The sequence below is a fragment of the Solanum lycopersicum genome, chromosome 3, assembly GCF_036512215.1.
Source record: "Solanum lycopersicum chromosome 3, SLM_r2.1".
Lineage (NCBI taxonomy): Eukaryota > Viridiplantae > Streptophyta > Magnoliopsida > Solanales > Solanaceae > Solanum > Solanum lycopersicum.
In genome coordinates, this window is record NC_090802.1 from 22,146,869 (window position 1) to 22,171,503 (window position 24,635).

At 35.2% G+C, this 24,635-nt stretch overlaps 1 pseudogene; it reads left to right on the forward strand.

Moving 5' to 3' along the window:
* The first annotated feature begins 8,137 nt into the window (after positions 1–8,137).
* Positions 8,138–24,048, forward strand: LOC101255274 (UDP-glycosyltransferase 75C1-like; annotated as a pseudogene).
* Positions 24,049–24,635: the final 587 nt, after the last annotated feature.

Below are 24,635 nucleotides of genomic sequence, written 5' to 3' on the forward strand. Positions count from 1 at the left end.
TATAGGTTCTATTTTTGTCGGTAGACCACCTTTTTTGGTGCGGGGTTTCATGACACCGGATTTCATGTTTAGCTCACATGGTTTATGTAAGTTAATACATATGTTCACTCATGTAAAACGAAATACAAGTAAGTGAACATCGACTAGGGTGACTTGAGGAGTTGGCTTAGTATAGGTAGTGGTATGGGACTCTACCTAAACATTGCACAAGTTGACTCTAAGGGAAAACCTAAGAAATTGTTCTTAATTACTATGATGATATGAAAGAGAAATGTTTAGGATATATGATGTTATTCTTACATGAATGTTAGTTATTATGACGAATATGTTATTTGGTTATATTGCTATATAAAGTGATGACTAATTATGTTACAAGTTATATGAAGCAAAGTTTTACTTATGGTCTCCTATCTTATCTACTTGGTTATGTGGGCTTATAAGGCTTCAAATGACCATTGCACTAGTAGGTTGGGGATGGGATCTGGTAAGTGTTTTGTATGTTATGTTTATATGATTTATTGAATATGAATTGCTAACGTGATTTTATGATAAGACGCCTATAATTATGGTCATGTTTGATGTCAACGAAATCTTTATCTTGTATATGTTATTTGGTATGTGCATTGAATATTTTTATATGGTTTGGCATGTTTTCTAAAGATATGATAAGTGATTCTTTTTCATGCAAGTCCTTATGTGTAATGTGCATATACCCATACTTAGTACATGTGGCATACTAACCCCATTACTTTACATTACTACAACTGTACGTTCTGGCCATTGAAGCTTAAGGAGGTCAATTTGAAGAAGCTTGGAACTCTTTCTCGATGCCTTGGTAGGTCCTTATGTTCGGGGATGCTATCTTTCATATTCTATCTTACGTAGATTTTTAGTAGTTTTAAGAATACACTATTTTCATTATGTTCTTTGGATTCTTTTATAATAAGACCTATATGGCATCTTAACTATTATTGGCTAAGTTCATATTTGAATTCTTAGATGGTTTCTATATATGTGAGACAATAGTTTTAGAATATCATATTTTTTATACATCTTAAGTATGAAGTCTAAGTATACTTCGTTAGTAAATTAAAAGTTTTAAATATTTCTGCAAATTTAACTATACAATTGTGATGAAAGCTAAGAAGAGCCATGTATGCAACCTCTGAGAGGTTCAAGACGCGAGTCTCGTTCGGATTCCTGAATCCAGATGTGACATAAGGTACATCTAAACACCATAAAATCATCCATAAACATGAGATCATGAACCTTGAATTCATAATCCAATTCAAAGGAAAGTTAAGATTAAAGTTAAAGAAGTTAAGAGTTAAGTCTAGAAATTAAGAAGTAAGTCAAAACAAAGTTTCTTAAAATTTCAAGAGTCTGTATTAAACGTTTTTCAAGTTAAGTAAAGAGTAAGGAGTTGATGCTCTACCTTCAAAGAAATAAGTTAAGTATTCCCTAAGAGTTGATTTAAGACTCAAGTTTCAAGCTAAGTAAAAACTAAAGAGTTAAGTTCATTTCTCCAATGATATAAGAGAACTAAGTATTCCTAAGAGTTTATAAATGTTTTCACATTTAAGATAAAAGGAAACTCATATTTCGAAAAGAGTTTTGAGCAAGAAAAGGAAACATTGATTCCAAGAGAGATTTTCAAAGCTAAGTGTTAAGCAATTATCTCGACCCAAAGATAATGAAGTTGATTAAAAAAACATGAACTAAAGTATATTTTGTAGGTAGTATTGAGCACCGATGTGGGATGAGAGTTCATATTAACTCAAGTCTCCATGAAAATGATTTAGTAATCATGGGTATTAATGGGTCAAACTTTTTAGATTATCACAAAAGTTTAGCTAGTTGATCCGGGAAATTAAGTAGTTTTATGCAATGGAAAAGTAACAGACAGTTTTTGTAGCATGGGCAAGACGATGTATCATCAGTTAGGCTCATAGTGGTGGTTGTCGATTAGAGAATCTCCCACAAAAATAATATTATTTCATATATAAGTAAAGATGAGTTTGTTATTGCCTTTTCTTTAATGAACTAAGTGTTTACATTGTTTTAAAAGCTTATATATATTGCATGTGTCATATTGTTTTTTATTTAGTCAAGCTATTCATGAGTTTAGAAGAACCAAGGTAAGTGTTTCTTCTTACTCTTTTCAATCTTAAGGTTTGTTAGCATTTCAACTCGCATACTTGTACATTCAATATATTAATGCAAGTTGTCCTATATTGTATCATGACGTAGACACACATAATTAGGATATGCATCATCAAATGCCTCGTTGATCTAGCTGAGCACTCAAAGATAGTAGTGAGCCTCCTTGAATTCTGAAGGACACATGTACATGTTTTTCACTATTTCTTTTATAGGATGTTGTGGGGTCTATCCCAACAATCCATATTAGTATTGTAAAGGCTTCATACACAGATAGACAGCTTAGTTTTTTAGTCTTTTTTTATTTGCATTATTCCATTGTGAGACTTCAGTGACATTTTGGCCAAGGCATTTATTTTAAGTTATCTTTGTGAGAATGTTTCTTGCTTCATATTGAGACAAGTCTTCCGCTGATTTAAGTAAGTCAGGCCAAGGGTCTGATCAAGGCCAGCAATGTTCATAGGGTTATGTCTATGTCCAGGGTGTAGGCTCGGGGCATGACAAAATTTGGTATTAGAGAACATAGTTCAAGAGTCCCAGGGAGTCTATGAATCTGTGTCTCTAGATTCCTAGTTATCGGTGTGAAGCGTGTCACATCAATAATTAGGAGGATGCAACATTTGAGAGTTCCTAACTTTTTTCATATTCATTTTAGTGCATTAGAGTTTATCTCTAAAAAGTTTCTCTCTAGTTCGTGTTTGCGCGTGTTTCAAATCATTATTCCTCTAGGAAGAGCAGCGAGAGGACATCCAGCTAGGAGGAATGTTGAGGAGTCAGAGGTACCTAATGCACTAAACGTGCAACCTCAAGGAGAAGTCCCAAATGTTGACTTCGTGAGGCTATTCGGATGTTAAGACAAGCGGTGACTAACCAAGTCAGGAAATAGAGAAGAGCTCGACAAGAAAAGGCTGAATCCTTAAGGATTCGTGAATTTTTTGTTGGGTTTTATTTGCCCTAAATTTCTTACCATAAATAGGTTTTCCTTGTAGGAAAAAGTTTTGGATTGACTAATCCTTTTCTTGTAGGAAAAGGTTTAGGACTCTATAAATAGAGGCATGTTCCTTCTAACTTAATCAGCATTCACAATGTAGTCTTATTTTGTACTCTCATATTTATAGTGGATTGCTCATCTCCTTTGTGGACGTAGGTCAATTGACCGAACCACGTTAAATCTTTGTGTCTTTTGGTATATTTCTCGTCGTCTTTTTTACTCGTGGTCTTTCGAGATTCACTTTGCTAGCTTCCGCGTATACACCTGCTTATTACGGTCCTAACAAGTGGTATCAAAGCCAGATTCAATGATGGAGTCAGGTTTAGTGGTTTGATAATCGATGATTGAACCAGAGTTAGAAAGAAGTGTTCATCTTGACGGGTATATCTGTAGCAGTAACCTTTTTGACAGTAATGAAGATTTTGTTGGAGAAATTGTTTCAGAGAGATTCTTTGTGTTGAGACATAAATTTTGCAAAGGAGAATATGGAGAGGAGAAGCAAGTTGTTGAAGATTAAGTCAAGAAGGTGGACAAATTTATTTTGTCAGAAATTCAGGCCAAGGGGGAGATTTGTTGGGTTTTATTTGCCTTAAATTTCTTACCATAAATAGGTTTTCCTTGTAGGAAAAGGTTTTGGATTGACTAATCCTTTTCTTGTAGGAAAAGGTTTAGGACTCTATAAATAGAGGCATGTTCCTTCTAACTTAATCAGCATTCACAATGTAGTCTTAAGGGCTCTGAGAGTTTTGGTTAGGGGGAGAATTTATGGGTCACAAGCTTGATACGTTATCACTTGTGTGAACCTCCCATGTATTCCGAGTGATTTGGTTGAGGTTGTTTCCCTCTGTATTTTGTACTCTCATATTTATAGTGGATTGCTCATCTCCTTTGTGGACGTAGGTCGATTGACCAAACCACGTTAAATATTTGTGTCATTTGGTATATTTCTCGTTGTCTTCTTACTCGTGGTCTTTTGAGATTCTCTTTGCTAGCTTCCGCGTATACACCTGCTTATTTACAGTCCTAACATTTTTCATAATGAATCCTCCAAGTTTCACCCGTTCAATCACTACAAAGGATCCATAAAAAAATTTGAGGATCTGAAGAATGTTTTTGATGTAATGCATGTCATTGATGCTGAAATAATTAAGCTAGTTGCATACCAATTGAAAATATGGCTAGGACTTGGTTCAATCAGTGGAAGCAGGGCAGAGATGAGAATGCACCGCATCAAAATTGGGCTTTTTTTGAAAAGGATTTGTCGAGTTGTTTCTTGCCATGAGAATTGAAGTATGCTAAGGTATGAGAGTTCCTTACACTAAAACAGGACTCTTTGAGTGTGCATGAGTATGAGTTGAAGTTCAGTATTTGTCCCGCTATGCTCTTAGAATGATTAAGGACATAAGAAGCAGAATGATATTGTTTGTCGCTTGCTTGGGTCGTGCATCAAGCAAAGAGGGAAGAGTTGCAATGCTGATTAGAGACATGGACATATCCTGATTTATGGTTTATGGGCAGCAAGTTGAAGAGGAGAAGCTAAGAGAAAGAAAAGAGTATAGAGGCAAGAAAGCTAAGACTGGAATGATTCTGGCCAGCATAAGGGTGGTTTGAATCGGCCACTACTTCAGAAACAAAAGGGTCCTGCACCATCATTTGCTAGTGGTCCTGCACAGAGAAATAAAGGTGAGCATCATGGCCAGAATTCGCAGAACTTAAGAGCTAGACAAGCACACTCTCAAGGAAGTGTGGAACATGGAGGTAGTTCGACTCCTACATGTGATAAGTTTGGTAGAACCCACCTAGGTAAATGTTATAATGGCCAGAAAGGTTGCTTCAAGTGTGGTCAACAGGGTCACTTCACGAGAGAGTGCCCCAAGAATTGCAGGGTAGCGGAAATCCAGGAAACAGAGCCCAATCTTCATCAGTTTTTCCACCAAACACGATTGCACCTAGTGGAGACACTTTTGGTATTAGTGGAGGGGCAAACTGTCTCTATGCAATCACTAGCCGCAAAGAGCAAGAGAACTCTCCATATATTGTCACATGTATGATAAAAGTCTCTAGTTTTGATGTTTATACTTTTCTAGAACCAGCATCAAGTTTATCTTTTGTAACTCCTTTTGTTGCAGATCAGTTCGAGATTCTTCCTAAGAGACTTTGTGAACCTTTCTGTGTTTCTACACCTCTTAAAGAGTCTATTCTAGCGGAAAAATTCTATCGTGATTGTCCTAATTCTATCAATCATAAGAACACCATGCTAGACTTAGAGGAGTTAGACATGGTAGATTTTGATTTCATTCTAGGTATGTACTAGCTTCATGCCTGTTATGCATCAATAGATTGTTGAACTTGAGTTTTCAAGTTTCAGATTCCTAATGAGATAGTCATAGAGTGGAGTAGTAGTTCAGTAGTTCATAAGGTTGTTTCATTTCGTACCTTAAGGTGAGAAAGATAGTTTCAAAGGGATATGTCTAATACTTAGTCTGAGTTAATGACTCAAGTGTTGAGGTACCTTCCCTTCAGTCAATTTCTATAGTAAAAGAGTTTTCAGAAGTCTTTTCTGATGATCTACTCGGAGTCCCTCCTGAGAGAGAAATACACTTCAGTATAGACATCATTCTAAATACTCCTCTTATCTTTAGTCTGTCATATAGAATGGCACCATCATAGTTAAAAGATTTGAAAGAACAGTTGAACCATCTCTTTCATAAAGGTTTTCATTCAACCAAGTATCTCACCTTGGGGAACTCTAGTCTTACTTGTAAGAAAGAAAAATGCTTCCCTTAGGATGTGTATAGACTATCGTCAATTAAATAAGGTTACCATGAAGAATAAGTATCCTCTTCCAAGGATAGATGATCTTTTATATCAACTTTAGGGTGCCACCTATTTCTTGAAAATTGATCTTAGATCAGACTACCATCAGCTGAAGGTTAGGAAATGTGACATTCTAAAGATAAACTTTTACAACCAGATATGGGCATTATGAGTCTTCAATCCTTATTTAGATATGTCTGTTATCGTCTTCATTAATGACATACCAATATATTTAAGGAATGAAGAAGATCATGCTAGTCAACTCAGGATAGTCCTACAGACTTTAAAAGATAAGGAGTTGTATGCCAAGTTCTCCAAGTGTGAGTTTTGTCTTAAGTATGTGGAATTCTTGGGCCACATAGTTTCTGGTGATGGAATTAGAGTGAATTCCCAAAAGACAGAAGCACTTCAGAGTTGTCCTAGACCCACGTCTCCAACTGATATAAGGAGTTTCTTAGGTTTTGCTGGCTACAATAGAAGGTTTATTGAGGGGTTTTCATCTTTTTCGTCTCCTTGGACCAAGTTGACTCAGAAGACAGTTAAATTTTAATGGTCTAAAGCTTATGAGAAAAGCTTCCATGTATTGAAAAAGAGGTTGACTATTGCCCCAGTTTTGACCTTACCATAGGGTACTCAAGGTTTGGTGGTGTATTGTGATGCATCTAGAGTTAGGTTGGGTTTTCTATTAATACAGAATGGCAAAATTGTAGCTTATGCCTCCAGAATGTTTTAGGTTCATGAGAGAAATTACCCAACCCATGACTTAGAGTTTGTTGTTGTAGTATTCTCCTTGAAGATATGATGTTACTACTTGTATGGTGTTCATGTTGATTTATTCACTTATCACAAAAGCCTACAATATGAGTTCACCCAGAAAGAGCTAAATCTCGGACATAGGATGTGGTTTGAATCAGTAAAGGATTATTATATGAGTATTACCACCCAAGTAAGGCTAATGTGGTTGTTGATGCTTTAAGTAGGTTATCCATGGGAGTGCCGCCAATGTTCATGAAGAAAAGGCAGAGTTTGCAAAAGATGTACACAAACTTGCACGCCTGGTAGTCAAACTTATGGATTCCACAGAACGAGGAATAGAGGTGACCAGTGGGGTCTGAATCATCAATAGTGTCAAAGGTGAAAGTAAATCAAGACCAAGACTCCAGTTTTCTTGAATTTAAGGCAAATGTTCATAAGCAAAGAATATTAGATTTTCAACAAGGTAGGAGATGGTGTGCTGAAGTGCCAAGGTACATTTTGTGTACCTAGGGTGGATGGACTCAAAGAGAGGATCATGGAGGAGGCTCATAGCTCCAGATATTCCATTCATCTGGGTTCCACAAAGATATACCGCAATTTGAGAGAGGTATATGGCAGGGAGGTATGATAAAGTACACTATGAAATTTGTTGCTAAGTGCCTGAATTACCAGTAAGGGAAAGTAGAACACCAATGTCCTAGAGGGTTCGCTAAAAATATAGAACTTCTGAAATGGAAGTGGGAGATAATTAATATGGACTTCATCACATGCTTGCCAAGGTCTCACAGGCAGCACGATTCAATATGGGTAATTGTTAATAGAATGACAAAATCAGACCATATCTTTCCGGTAAAGACCACTCATTTGGTAGAGTATTATTGCAAGTTATACATTTAGGAGGTGGTAAAACTTCATCGGTTCCCAGCTTTGATCATTTCAGATAGAGGTGCACAATTTACTACTCAGTTCTGAAAGTCTTTCCAAAAAGGTTTGGGTTCAAAAGTGAACTTAAGCACTGTTTTTCATCCTCAAACGGATGGACAAGCGCAGCGTACTATCCATACCTAAAAAGATATGTTGAGGGCTTGTGTGATTGATTTAAAAAGAAATTATGATGGTCACCTACCTCTCATTGAGTTCACTTACAACAAAAGCTACCATTTAAGCATCCAAATGGCTCCATATAAATCTCTTTATGGGAGAAGATGCAGATCTCATATTGAGTGGTTCGAAGTTGGTGAAGAAGTGTTAATAAGACCAGATATGGTTCACAAGCCATGGAGAAGGTGAAGGTGATTCAAGAAAGATTGAAAACAGCATAGAGTCGTCAAAATTCATATGGAGATGTTAGGAGAAGATCGTTGGAGTTTGAAGTTTGAAGTGAATAATTAGGTATATCTGAAACTTTCACCCATGAATGGTGTTATGAGGTTTGGTAATAAGGGGAAACATAGTCCCCGGTATATTGGTCCTTATAGAATATCCAGGACAATTGGCAATGTAACTTATGAGTTAGAGCTACCACAAGAGTTAGAAGAGGTTCATTCGGTATTTTATATCTCCATGTTGAAGAAGTGCATGGGTGATAATTTATTGATTGTACCAACTGAAAATGTTGGGATTAAGTATACCTCATCCCATGAAGAGATTCCGGTTTATATTTTAGATTTTCATGTTTGCAACTTAAGAACAAAGGAGGTTGCGTCAGTCAAGGTCCTTAAGAGGAACCAATTTGTTGAAAATGTGACTTGGGAAGCTGAAGAGGATATGAAGAAGAGTAATCCACATCTCTTTGAACCTATAAAGAATGCAGATCAATGTACTAATTCTCTTCTTAGTACTTTATAGACTATGTGTAAGCATGTTGTTACTTGCTTTTGAGTGTTAAACTTGAGATTACTATTCATAGCTTAGTTAAAGAAATCTCATTCGGGGAAAATGTTCCCAAAGGGAAGATATTATAACATATTGTAACTTGAAATAGATAAGAAGAAGTTAAGAAACTAAAAATAATCACGTTTGCAAAGAAAGGGAAAAATCTGAAAAATTGCCCAAGTTCTGAAATTGACTTTGGTTATTTTAAAACAGTCGTAAATACTAGCTCAGGATGAGTTACAGTTAGTTCTTATTATGGTTAGAAATTCCTTGAAGATATCTCTCCAATGCCGTCGGTTTGTACATTTTAGATATCATATGTGGGAGATATGCCTTTCGGAAGTTTGAATATTGGATTGAGAAAGGTCCCTGTCCGGATTTAAGAAAGGGAAAACTAATCTTTGCACCAATTGATTTCCTATTTCATTTTAGGAATTTATTTGAGGTAAAAACAAGTTTAATTCAGTTTTAGAAAATCAAAATTACTCTTAGAGCTTGGAGAAGAGAGAAAAGAAAAAGAAAATGGAGAAAAGTCAAGAATTCGCCAAGAACGCCAAGGTTTGCAAGTGGAAGTCATCGAGGGTGATCCCTATCAAGGTATGTGAGATATTTTCATGTTGGGTTTGTTCACCCACACACCAGCTTGTTTAAATTCAGCTATTTGAGTGAGGTTGAATGATAAAAAGTGAAGTTCTTGAAGAACATTGTTGAATTCTTGTTGGTTGAGTTGTTGCATGCCAAGTGTTGATTTGGTTCATGTTTCTGGGTTGTTTTTCGAATCAAATCTATTGGGTATTGAGGGTAATAATGATCCTAAGTATTTTGGGAAAGAACCATGGAAGTTTAGAGGGTTTAAGATGAGAATCAAAGAAGAAAAGTTAAAACGCCTATTTGTAGGGCCCTGGGGCACCGCGACTACTATAGCCCCACATGACAATCTTTGTCCGTAGGGCATTGGGAAGGTGCACCAGCTAGAGCGCCCCAACTCGGACTCTGAAGTTTGGGGCCTGACACCCAACACCTCCTAGAGCACCAAGGACGCCTGTTCACCTCATTATTTCCCCTCTTTCGTACTGGTTCCTAAGTGACCTATGTTTCTTGGTTGATTCAAACATAACAGGGGACATGAAAATACCATGAAATTATCCATTAATGTGATATCATGAAGCTTGAATTTATAATCCAATTCAATGAACGTTATGATTAAAGTTAAAGAAGGTAAGAGTAAAGTCTAGAAGTTAAGAAGTAAGTCAAAGTAAAGTTCCTTAAAGCTTTCAAGAGTCTTTCATAAATGGTTTAACATTGTTAATCAAGTTTCAAGTTAAGTAAAGAGTAAAGAGTTGAATTTCTTCCCTCAAAGAAACACAAGGGAACTAAGTATTCCATAAGAGTTGATCTAAGACTCAAGTTTCAAGCTAAGTAAAGGGTAAAGGTTTAAGTTTATTTCTCAAAAGTTATAAGGAACTAAGTATTCCCTAAGAGTTTATAAATGTTTTCACATTTAAGATAAGAGAATACTAAGATTTGAAAAAGATTTTTGAGCAAGAAAAAGGAACATTGATTCCAAGAGAGCTTTCTAAAGCTAAGTGTTGAGCAATATCTCAACCGTAAGAAGGTTTACTTTTAAAAGCATGAGCAAAAGTATATTTTGGGAGTATTATTGAGCACCATGTGGGGATGAGAGTTCATATTAAATCAAGTCTCCATGAATACCATGTACCCAACATGGGTATTAACGGGTCATAAATTTTAGATGATCACATACGTTAACCTTGTTGATCAACAAATTTAAGTATTTTTATGCGATGAAAAATTATAGAACAGTTCTGGCAGCATGGGTAAGAAGTTGTATAAGCACTTAGGCTAATAGTAGTGATCGTCAGTTAGAGAATCTCCCACAAAAATTATATTACTTCATATATAAGTAAAGATGAGTTTGTTGTTGCATTTCTTTAACGAACTAAGTGTTTACATTGTTGTAAAAGCTTTTACAAATATTGTATGTGTCTTATTGCTTTATATTTAGTCAAGTTATTCATGAGTTGGCTGAGCCAAGGTAACTAAGTGTTTCTTCTTACTCTTTTCAAGCTTAAGTTGTGTTAGCATTCCAACAAGCATACTAGCACATTCAATGTACTGATGCCAGTTGGCCTACATCGTATCATGATGCAGAAGAAGGTAACCAGGATCAGCCTCATCCAATGCCTCGTTGATCCAGTTGAGCACTCAAAATCAGTGGTGATCCTCATTGCATTATCGGGGACATGTTTACATGCTTTCAGTGTTTTTTTTATATCTTGTTGTAGGGTCCGCCAACATCCATATAATTGTTGTAGAGGCTTCAGAGATAGATACACAGTCATAAAGTTTAATTTTTTAGTCTCTCATTATTTGCATAACAGATATTCCATTGTGTGATTTAAGTGTCATTTTAGCCAAGGCATTTAGTTTAAGTTATCCTAGTGATAATGTTTCTTGATTTATATTGATTTAAGTCTTCCGTTGAGTTAAGTAAGACATCCCAAGGGTCCGCTAAAGGCCATTATGGTCATTTTGTGTCGGACACGTTAAGGGGTAGGAATCAGGGCATGACATCTTCAGTCCCTATACACGTTTCGTAACATTAGGCAGACTGAGGCCACCATCTAAGCCATTAAGCGATGCACCAAGTGGACCCTGCTCGCCAAAAGGGACTTTTTCAGCAATCTTCAAGTCATGAAAGCCCTTGCTTGTCATCAACACCATCTCAAGTACCTCTATTTTCATAAATAAACCTTGCATCCTCTAAAGGTCTTGAGCTTGAATTCAAGTAAATGATCTTGATGAAATCTATATTGCATCATTCTCTATTTCTTGAAAAGAATTTGTCCTCAAATTTGATGGATCATGATCACCAATAATTGGGAAAGGTGACAGGTCACACATATTGAAAGTGTTGTGTAATTGATACTTCGAAAGAAGGGCAACCTTGTAGGAATTATTGTGGAGCCACTCTATCAAGGGAAATGGTCCATCACCTTGTGGCATCAGCTTCATCTTGAGATGGGTGGGGAATCGCTCCTTGCGAGTGTACCAATTCCCAATCACCCATTTCAAACGAAATTTTCTTGCGGCCTTTGTGAAACCTTTTTGTAACTTCGTGGTACTTCGTATCCAAGCGCATCCACACCTTCTCATGAATCTTCTTCATTGCATCAGCTCGCTTACTCCCATCTAATCTTAAAACAACATCTTGAGAAAGAGGGGTGAGATATAAAGGAGTTAGGGGGTTAAACCCATAAAGCACTTGAAATGGAGACGTGCCAATAGTACTATGAATAACTCGATTATATGGAAATTTGACTAAAGGACAATGTCCTTCCCACAAGGAATACTTTCCATGAACGACGGCATGAAGCATATAACCTAAGGTTCTATTCACAACATCAATTTTTCCATTAGTTTATGGGTGAAAAGAAGTTGAGGAAAAAAACTTAGTACCAAGTCTACCCCACAATTCCTTCCAAAAGTTACTAAGGAATTTTGGATCCCTATCTATTACAACAATTGTTTGAGGAATTCCATGAAATTTCATTATATTCTCAACAAAAAAAGATGTGATATTAGAAGCATCACCACATTTATTACATGGAATGAAATGACATATATTTGAAAATTGATCAACAACAACAAAGATGTTATATCTACCTCTTTTAGTCCTTTGAAGACCCAAAACAATGTCCATTAAAATATCAAGACAAGGTTTTTGAGGGGTGGGAGTGGATTGTATAAACCATGGGGAAGGAGGCGTGACTTACCACGTCGACATTCAACACAATGGACACAAATTCAAACATCTTTATGCATTTAGTCCAATTTTTCCTCAAGAATTCCCTTGGTTTTCTCAATACCACAATGACCCATCAAACTCCCATTGCATGCCCCTCTCAAAAATAGTTCTCTCCAAGAGAGCATAAGCACATAAAGTCTCTTGCCTTTGAACAACAAACCATTAAACGTGGAATAGGGAGTAGAAGAACTATCCCTTATCCACCTTTCCCTCTCCCATTCCTCACAATCTTTGAAGATTTGAGAAAACACAGGATCTATGAGATACAATGCCTTCAAACATTCAAATCCAATCAATTTGTAAGTCAATGTATTTATCAACACATGTTTTCTAGATAAGGCATCGACCATCACATTTTCCTTTCCCTTTTTGTTTTGAATTACATAAAGAAAGTTTTAATGGTTTCAATCCATTTGGCGTGCCTCTTGTTCAACTTTTCTTGGGCCCGAATATGCTTTAGAGACTCATGATCAGTCCTTATGATGAATTCCTTGGGCCACAAGTAATGTTATTAATTACCGAAATCCTTAATGAAGGCATGCAATTCAAAAACATAAGTGGAATAGTTTAAAGTAACACCTTTTCGCTTTTCACAAAAGTGAGAAATGGGTTTTTGGTCTTGCATTAAGATGTCTTCAATGCCTACTTTACTATCATCACATTCTACTTCAAAAATTTTATCAAAATCAGGTAATTGCAACAAAGAAGTGAAACTAAGCGTAGATTTTAAAGCCTGAAATGGTTTGGCTTGTTCCTCGCTCCAGTTAAAAGGTTTATCCTTTCGAATTACCTCTGTCAACGGGGGTGCAATGGTACTAAAACCTTTGACAAATTTCCTATAAAAACTATCCAACCCATGAAAGCTTTGAATATCACTTATGGATTTTGGAATTGGCCAGTTCTTTATAGCATCAATTTTAGACTCATCAACTTCAACCCCTTTTGAACTAACAACAAAACTCAAAAAAAGAAAACTTCATTAAAATAAAATGAACATTTATCAAGATTAGCATAAAGTTGTTCCTTCTTAAGCACATCAAACAAACACACCAAATGCTCAACATGATCATGCATGGTTTTGCTATAAATCAAGATATCATCAAAATAAACAACCATAAGTTTCACAATAAAGGGTTTTATCACATGAGTCACGAGTCACATAAAGGTAATATGAGCATTAGTAAGTACTAATCATTCATATAGACCAAACTTGGTCTTGAAAGTGATTTTCCATTCATCACCAGGGTTCATCCAGATTTAATAATAACCATCCTAAGATCTATTTTCAAAAACAAAAAAAACATTGAACTCTTCAAGCATGTCATTCTAACCTATGGATAGGATGACGATACATTCCTATTAATTTGTTGATGGCTCGACAATCGACATACATGAACCAGTTCCATCTTTTTTTTTGGAACCAGTCAAACAAGTACGACACATGGACTCATGCTCTATCTAATATAAACTTTGATGATGAGTTCCTCAACTTGCCTTTGTATATCCTTGGTGTCCTCTATATTGCTTATATAAGCAACTTTTTTGGCAATTGAGATCCTGGCACAAATCAATTTGATGCTCAATTTTTAGAAGAGGGGGCAATCCACTTGGAAGCTCATTTGAAAAGACATCCTCATAATCCATCAAAAGAAAGGGAATAAACTTGGGAAGGGAAGAATGATATTGGTTAGTTTGTAGTACATGATCCCTATGTGTGATAAGGATCAAAGAACTTTCAAACTCAATTTACTCCCTTATTGTAAGTAGCCAACAACATTTGGGACTTCCCTTTCAGCTTCCTCCTCTATTCCTCTTCTTGGCACTAGGCATGCATATGTTCCTCTTCACACTTCTTCTTTTCCCTCGACTCACTCATCCTTTGATAGAAATAACTAACTTGAGATGAGTTCATAGTATGAAGAACATATTTATGATCATTCAACACAAGTGAATACTTGTTGGTTCTCCCATAATGTTTGATTGAACGATCATGATGCCAAGGTTTCCTGACTAGTACATGAAAATCTTGCATTGGAACCACATCACATAGAACCTCATCTTGATACTTCCCAATTTTAAACCTGATCATCACTTGTCGATGCAACCTCAGTTTTACGCACTCACTCAACCATTAAAGTTTGTAAGGTGTAGCATGCTTAGTGGTTGGAAGTTTCAAGAATTTCACAAAGATAGTGCTTGCAACATTTGAAAAACTCCCGCTATCAATGATTAAGGAACACACATTATCCTTGATGAAGCACTTGGAGTGAAATAAATTCTCTCCTTAGCTCGGATTATCCAAGGCCTTACTAACCATTGTGCGTCTTACCATACATAGAGGAGAGACACTCTCTTCTTCTTTGAAACAAAGGTAGGGTTCCTCATCTTCCCCATCTTCAAACTCATTATCTTCTTGGGGATCTTTTTTAGATTCACCAGTTGGCTCTTGCTCGATAAAGATATCTCTCTCCTCCTTAAATTAGAGTGACCAACCGGTTGGGACACTCATGCATTATATGACCCCACCCTCTATATTTGTGACATTGAATTTCCTAAGGAAATTTGGTTGGGTCAACATTACTCTTCTCTCTTGGCGTGTACTTTGAAGTGTTCCCTTCAAAGGGCTTCTTCTCATAAGTCTTCTTGACATCCACACCCTTGCTCCAACCCAAAGATGTTTTAACTACCCCTTTGTTCTTGCTTCAAGAGTTAGAAGATGAATTCTTATACTTAGCCACTTTTTACTCCTTCAATTCTAGCTCTATCTCATGGGCAGCCTCAAAGGCATCTTTCAAAGGAGCAAACCAATGAAGGTTCATCATAGAATAATGTCATGATCCTCAATTTCTCTATATTCCAACTTCATCACTATGTTTTGGAACTCGTCTTGATAGGATTCAACAGTTTTGTTTCCTTGCCGCAAGTTATGCAATTTGGCAAGTAATCCTTGGCGACATCTTTCCGGCACATACTTGGATATCTTCAACCTCTTCAACTCAATACATGGTGGAGGATGACCTAAGTGGAAAACTAAATGTTACCTCTTCATGTACTCCCATCATGTGACAGCATACCCCTCGAACTGCGCGATAGCATAGCAACTACTTTTGACCTCCACCAATCCATTTACATTGAAAATTTGGTCACATTGCAACTCCCATTCTAAGTAAGCATATGGATTGAATTCCCTTTTGAATGTCGGAAGAGTCTTTATGATAGAGTTGATGCCAACATCTCAGCCCCTATGTCCACTTTGGTCATTGTAGTGGTAACCCCTTTGATGCCCTCCGTGATAGCGGTTACCATGTTTTTCTCTAGCCTCTGGGCCAGTTTCCTGTTCTGCATTGGCTTCCCATTGATTTCCACCTTGAGGTTGGTTCCCATGTTGTCTCCCATCAAATGGAACTGGACCCAATCTACCTCTTGGTCCACTTTTTAACACGTGACCTCTTGGTCAATTTCTTGGTGATTCATTATATGGTGCTTATTCACCGTCACCCTTATAACCGCCTTGATCTTCATCATTCCTCATTTCATTCGCTGGGTTTTGTTGAGGTTGATGTCTTTGGAAAGGGAATATTTTTGTTAAGTGGTGGTTGATAAGGATGGCTTTGATTTGGTTGAGCTTTGACTAATTCGAAAATGGAATGGTCGATTGGAATTTTTGCTATTTGAACCCAATTGATTGAAAGTTGGGTGCAAAGCTTGGTGGAGAGTTTCGGGTGTAAGTTTAGGAGAGTGAGTGTGATTATGCCCAATTGTAGAGGAACGAAAAGTAGATTGTGGAGTGGAGTCATTGAAATTGACTCTACATTCCATAGTAGTTATCTAACGTCCATCCTTGTTGTATCACCTCTCACATTGTTCAATACCTCTAATAAGGTTTCCAAAGTAAATTTCCCAGCAGTCGCTTGAGTATATCCTCATGTATCCATTATACTTGCAATAAGACACAAGCAGCAAACAACGTTAGGTTAGTAAAGACTCACAAACACTCTTGTTTACGCACCTTTAGTTTCATCTTAATTGGCGCAGGTAATGTTTACAATTGCTTATACTCCGTCAGTCACAAGGTACAAATTTAAACTCTAGGTCAAAATGGATTTTTCTTTGAAGAAGAACAGGCGACTTGAATAAATGAACAGACTTAAGTCAAGAATTAACTACGAAGTAAAAATGAGAAAGCACGAAAAGTCACAAACAAAGAAGTGAATTCAAAAACCAATAGCTAACAATCAAAGTAATTATGAGTTGAAAATCGGTTTACGATTCTGGAGAACGTTTAATAATCAAGAGAAAGAAACTAATAATTTAGAACCAGAGAAGGAACGAAGTGAAGTTCAGCTCGCCAAGTTGAAGATTGACTCACCAAACTTGACAATCGGACAAGGAAACTCAATTTGGGTGGAAGTTCGGCGATGCGTCAAGTGGATTTGGCGATCAAGGCGTAGTTCGCAGAAATTTCCAGTGTTTCCACCAAAATGAGGGCCAACTTGGTGACCTGGCTTCCCAAAGGGAGACGCGCCAAGTAAAATGGGCGATCAAAGTCGAGATTCGCCCAAAATCCTCAAGGTGCAACTCTAAGACTCAAAAAGTTGAACCTTGGTGGTCCCTCCCGCACCTTGTATTATATTATTTACCCTTTTGGTAAATTCCTTCTTTAATAAACATTTTTACTCTTTCTCTTTCTTCCTTTTTGAATCAAATAATTCTTTTAAAATATTCTTTTCCTTGAAGGTTTGAATGTTCTTCAAGAACTTCAAGACAAGATGAACACCCAAAATAAAACCCGTGAAATTTTTGTCTCGGAATTTCTCAAAATTTTAGGAGAAGGCTCTCCTTGATATAGGTAACAACACCTAATACTTTTTAAACTATAATACCAACCCAAAACCTTCAGATTTCAAAACCCAATTTGTCTTCTTCAAGTCTTTAATGGTGGACTCTTCAATAAGACTCCAAACTCCTTCCAATATTAGCCTTAGACTCAAATATAGTTGGAGAACACTATTCCAACCTTAGAAACTCAAACAAGACTCAAATCTAAGAAACCCATTTCTGCAAAAAATCTCAAAAACAAAAATGAACAGATTTTTTTTGTAGCAACAACCCCTAGACTAGATTCATTGGAACAAAGCTAGGCTTGGCTCTGATACCAAATGATATGATTCTCATAAGAGAAATAATGATAAAATGCAAATATCAAACATGTAAAGTAAAAATAAATGAATAGACACAAAAACAAGAAATAAAGAGCAACCAAAGGGTATATTAAACCCTATGATCTCAATCCATTAATCCTACAAAAGCACCTAACTCTTACAATGACCTCAAGGGAATTGATATCCCAAGAAACCAACGTTTCTAACAAAAGGCAACAGAAGATTAACTAAGATCTCAACACTCAAACATGAGTTTTCATTTTTTAACATCAGAATAGTCTCCGTCTAAAATGAAACCTAATCGGCTATTTATAGAGTTTAGGATAGAAGGCCCAAAAGTGACTCCTAAAGCAAAGGGGTGAACCAAGTTGGGCTCGACTAGTCACTTGGCAATGTGCCAACCTGATCGGCGAGCTTCTCTGAAATGTTTCAGTCCCTAGCCACGTTTTTTACCATTAGGTGGCTTGGGGCCACCACTTAAGCCATTGGTTGATGCGCCAAGTTGACCCTGCTTGCCGAAAGGGAAATCTTCAGCAATCTCTAAGGCATGAAAGGTTGTACTTGTCATCAACACCATCTCGAGGACCTCCATCTTCATGAGTAACCGTTGCATCCTCTGAAGGTCCTGGGCTTGGATTCTAGTAAACGGTATTTATGAAATACGTATTACATCATAATCATCATGTACCGAGAGTTATGGTCATTTGAAGTTAAACTAAAACTCATAACTTAAGTATAACTTGCAAAATTTCAGATTTTCCTATTTCCAATTTAGTTCTTTTTGGAACTCAAGATTTTACATCTAGTGACCTTAACGCTTAAGAAATTTTTTTAATTCCTTGGTAAAATTTCACATACTACAAAGAACTGTTCGAGTCTTAGTTTGAAATTTTTTTGGGTGTTGCGATCCATGATCTTTTCATAATAGCTTAATAAGGCTCATAGTCATTAACTTCGTACTAAAATTTCCCTACTACTAAGACAAATAGTTTTAAAATCTTGATCTATAATCATTGATGGCATATTCGGATAGCATAATAATCAAGATCTAATTTACATACGTTGCCTAAAATCACAGAGAGCAAATCTAAATGTCATTCATATCATGTGCCCAAGCTTCGTTGAACTTATACATACCTTCATCTATTAGCTTACTTATGTCATATACATTTATTCCATGAAAATAGGCATGATTTTATAAAAATATATAGATTCAAGCTTCTCCATGAATTCATGTAAGTTAGGGTTTGAAATCAAAATCCATTGGTCAATGCATGGATTCACATAGAATTAGTTGAAAAGATTAAGTCCAAATTTTCAAAAAGAGATCATAATAAAGCATTTGAATTCATACAAATAGAACCCACAAGGAATTGAGTGAACACTTAATTGAGGTATAAGAAATTAAATTGGAGAATAGAAGAAGCTTTGGAAACTCAATGGGTGATTGGAACTCATTGGTGAACTCCCTACATACCTTGATTGAATCCCTCAAGAATGAGGAATTAACGATTATTGAACTTGAAGAACCCTAGTTTATTCTTCTTTGATCTAGAGAAAAGAGTTTGTTTAGAAAACCTTGGAGAGACTTTAAGGAATTTGAGAGAATGAATAAGTTGGGGAAATGTTCTAAGGGTGAAGGGAATTTATAGGGCTTGGGTTTAGGGGTAAAATGATGTAGTATAGGTATTAAATAAATAGGTAAATATCTAATTACACTTAAAAATTAACTGGCACAGTGATCTATGGATGCCACCTACAGATTGTAGAATATTCGACGGTCCATCCCGGTAGTCCGTAGATCATGTTTCTAAGAACTCCATATACCCAAAATTCAGACCAATTTTTTAACCAAGTCTAGAACTCTTCTATAACTACTTCCTTCTAATAACCTTATACAGACCGTTCTAGTGTTCCATATAGAACTTCAGAAATCCAAAAATCAAGATATCCTTAGGGACATTTCTACGACTTCCTTCTACTGACCGTCTAACCTTTTGTTGTCTGTAAACAAGACTTGTTGACTTGCACCAGCAGCCAACATTGCAACTATTCATTTTCCGAGGTGTGTAAAATAATTATCTAGAAAATAAACTTTAATAACATATAAGGGTTCAAGAGTTTAAAGCAATGGTTTTATAAATCAAAGGAAAAGAAGAACGAATATCAAGCCTATAACAACAATTACTCTAAATGGACCATTATATTCTTGGAACATCGGCTTGAATTACAATCTATTTGGGAAAGGAATTGCTCTCACTTATACCAACTATTGTAGTATAAAAGAGGTTTACCTAATAAGCCTCATAATTGTTACACTGTATTAGTTAGCTTCTCGAAGCTCAACCTACATGATTTAAGGGTTTGTTAGTTAAATCTTTTTGTAAGAAGAATTTCAAGGGGTAAACTCACTGATTTGGATTTTACCTTGAGGACAAGCTGGAAGAGTATTAGGAGTTGAAAAAGTCTCCATCGAGTAATATTCATGGCATTTATGAGAAGCTTGGATGCACATATGGATGTATCTTAAGCTCTATAAAGCTTCATTTCTAAACATCTGCAAAAGGAAAGCTACCAGAACATTGGTTGATGGTTTTAGCTTCCAAGGAAGAATAAGAGGGCTCTTCAGGTCTCTGTAGTTTCCTTTATGATAGTTGAACTTTTTGTTTTGTTTCTATTTGTCTTTGTTTCATTTAATTAGGGCTTGGTTCACCCAATGCACCCAAGATTTTTGTTTTTTCTTTGTCATGATCCAAAAATGGATGTGATGGCACTTGTCTTTTTCCATCAAGGCAAATTAGCGTCAGCCCAACAAAAACAAAAGAGAAGGAGAAAATAGTAAAAATAAGAACAAGATAAAGCAGAAAACTTATTATTCTATTAACCCCCCACCCCCACCCACCCCACCCAAAAAAATCTTGATTTAAACTCATAAAATCAATAATAACATTTGGTAATTGAAGATTTAGAGCTAAGAAACATTACCCCAAAATTTTAGTTGTGCTAAATGATATGACCATTTGAAGGTGACCCAAAACTTGAAGGGTCGACTAATTCATTCACATTTCACTTCACAGATTGTGTAAAGCACCATGGGCCGTATAGGCCACAATGGTTCTTCAAGATCAGTTGGGGTTGTACTGGGTTGTTTCAACGGCCCACTTGATGGAACTTAGGGTTCAACGATCCGTTTAGGGTCTAGGGAACTCTGTGATTCACCTATTTTACGAATTCAGTCTAAGGTAGATTTCTTAGGTGATACATTTTCGTAATAATTACTCAACAATTTCTCATAATCATCTACTATTAGCCATAATTATTTGACCATCATTAAATTATTTACTAAATTGGGGAAAGAATTCAGTATAAACCACATTGTGTTTTATACATTTTTTTTAGAAATAATTTGACAAAGTTATAAATATCGTGCAGAAATTGAGAATAAGAATCTTAAAATTAAGTCTAAATTATATTCTACTTCACAATAGTTACCCATCCAGCAATAGTGCTTTAATCAAGATTTCTCTTTAAGAATCTCACATCTCCTCTTTATTTAATATATTTTGTTATACAAAGATCAAGTGGTAACACTATTCAATAAATTATATACTTGGTTGATTAACCACTCAGTAAAAAAATAATTATTTAATAAGTACTTATCAACAAATGACCGTATTTATCGAATAATTTAAATTCTCAAACCAACTTCACCAACTGATCAAACATGACTCACATCAACTAGAGAGGGATAAAACAAACTTTATGAAAAAATTTCATTCATAAACTTAGAAAGGGTGTTTAAGATAAGTTTGGAGGACTAAAATTCACAATGAGTGTGAAGGTGAAATGCAAGTTGTTATGAACAGTGTGAAATATATATTGAGTCATACAAGACAAATAAGATTGATTATTCAAAGTGAACATACTTTGTCCTTTTACTAGGGATGGTTAATTTTTACAGAAATTTTTCCTTGTTGTTTATAAAGGTTGACTAAAAGGTCATATGCCGACTATAAGAACATTCATGTCAATTTCACGTACTGAAAGTAATTCAACAAAAAATATTTATTTTGCATGTATTAATCAATTTCTAAATTATATATGTATCTTTTCTTTTCTCGAACAAAATGGTATTTAAAATAAATAATGAAGTAAGTTAAAATGTGTCTTCTATAAATGTAAAATCTTTCAAATTAGATATAAAATCAATATTGTATCACAACATATAAAGATAACATGTTCGATTTCTCTCACCCTATATAATACTTTCATGTATTTGGAAAAAGAAAAAGAATTAAGACTATATATGATGATTCAATAAGTTAAACTTTTCAAAATATTTTGAATATCTTAAAGTTAAGTGAAACACCAATAGAGCCATCTTTTGGATTTTTTGCTCTCTTCGGTTACATAAAAAATTAAAATTAGCAGTGTTTTCTTGTTTAATTATTTAAACATGTTGAACCCTTAAAGGTAATGAAAAAGTTATGCTCCTTGTAGAAAAATTATGTTGTAGATAGGTTGTATGTGTGTGCGCGCGCGTGCGTGCGTGCGTGCGTGCTGCGCGCGTGTGTGTGCGTGTGTGTGTGCGCGCGCGTGTGTGTACGGTTTTTTTATATAATAATAATTTGTAATCTATTATGTACCTATGTCATGATTTTGTATCTGTATTTTTTAGCACACGATATATCTGATAAAAAAATAAATTACTTGTTACCATTAAATTTTTTTATTTTGTAGTCTAAAGTACTCATACGTTTCTTGCATTATCGTTTACTGAATAATACAGATGACTCTTAGAACAATAAAAACATCATGCTTTACATCTCTAATTTTTTAGGACACAGTCTATGTGATAATAAAAACATGCTACTTTTTATCATTATATTCTTTTTTATTCATAGTCTAAAGTAGTTACACATTTTTTGCTATGATTATTCTTTTCGTTCTTAATCTACAGTAGTTACGCATTTCTTGCTGTCTTTATATCTTTTTTATTCTTAGTGTAAAGCAGTCACGCATTTCATGTTGTCATTACATTCTTTTTTACTCTTAGTCTAAAGTAGTCACGCATTTCGTGATATCAGCATATCTTTTTTATTCTTAGTCTAAAGTAGTCACTTATTTCATGTTGTCATTATATTCTTTTTGATTCTTAGTCTAAAGTAGTCATGTATTTCTTGCATTGTTTACTGAATAATAATGATGATTCTTAATTTTTTTTAAAAATCATATTTTTGTATCCTAGAACCATCTACATACTAGTATAAATATGTGTAACCTTAATGAGTTGTAACCAAACTAGTTCAAAAACACTTTCCATTTAAATTATTTTGGATCCAACCAGCCACAGTTTTTGATGTTCATTTTTATAGATTCACTTATTATTCTGATTCTTTCAAAAAATGTGCTGATAAGGACAAATTAATAGAGTTACCAGGATTGCAACCACTTAGTACAATTGATTTTCCTTCTTTTGTATTTGATGACTTGGAAAGTACCAATTGGGAAGCTGAGTCTATTAAAAATCAAATTGAAATGTTGAATAGTGAAGAAAACCTAAGAGTTCTTGTAAACACTTTTGATGCTTTGGAATTTGATGCTTTAAAAATCTTAAAACATGTGACTATGATTGGAATCGGGCCATCTATTCCTTCAGTTTTTCTTAAAGATAATATTTTTCGAGCGGATATGATTGAGATTAGTTCAAAAAATTATATGGGTTGGTTGAACTTAAAGGATAAAGGATCAGTTATTTACATAGCATTTGGTAGTCACTCCGAAATATCAAGTCAATTGCTGGAGGAGATTGGTCAAGGGTTGCTAAAATGTGGAAGACCATTTTTGTGGGTGATTAGAGAAGGGAAAGATGGATATAAGATAGAAGAACAATTAAGTGGCAAAGACAAACTTGAAATGCAAGGAAAGATGGTAAGTTGGTGCTCACAAGTGGAAGTTCTCAAACACCCTTCTGTTGGTTGTTTTCTGACTCACTGTGGATGGAATTCGACATTGGAGAGTATAGCCTCTGGGTTACCTATCGTCGCATGTCCGATCTGGAATGATCAAGTTTGTAATACAAAGTTCATTCAAGATATTTGGAAGAATGGTGTTATACTTAATGTTAGTGAAGGTGGTGTTGTGGAAAGATATGAGTTCAGTAGATGTATCGAGATCGTGATGGGAGGCAGCAAAGAAGGGAAAGAAATGAGAAGAAATGCCAAGAAATGGAGTGATTTAGCTAAGGAAGCTATGAAATAAAATGGTACATCAAGTGTGAATCTCCAGAATTCTGCTAATGAGAATTTACTTGGTCATAATGATTACTAAGTTATTCATCAATAGATGACTTGAATAAAATAGTCTGTAATTAGTTGTAGCTTTTGTAAGAGCCTTTTCTCCATTTCAGAAAAATAATGATTTTTCTTAAAATTATTTAGAATGAAATATTTTTCTTAGTTTTTGTTTCTGTACACACTCATATGTTTTATTTTGCTAATACATGATAAGAAAAAGATAGTTCTGTATCACTAATCCAAAATAATAAGTGAAAAATAGTAAGAACCTACTATATGACTTATTAAACTGAACAAACATTATAAATCTATATCTTAAAACCATTCCAAATAATATAATCAAATAACTTAAAGAATGTTTGTGAAGTCTGTGTATTATAGGTCAAAATATATTCTCACTCTTGTTAGTCAACAAAGTATATTAGTCAATTCAATTTGAATTGCACCACGATATTTATTTTTTAAAATATGTGTATATCGTAAAAGGTAATTAATCCATTTAGTCCTATTTTTTTTAAAAATATTTATGTATCCTAATTAAAATTAAAGTAAACATTTGATAGTAGAAATACAAATTGGAATAGTTTATTACTTATTTTCTATTTGCCTTTTCACATTTGAAGTTATATTAAAGTATTCAAGCGTGAACGTCACTCCAAATTATATTCTTTAAAAAAATCTAACTAGCACAAAACTTTAGCTATTGGTTCAGACGGATAATATGACGTCATAACTCTCCTTCCTACTTT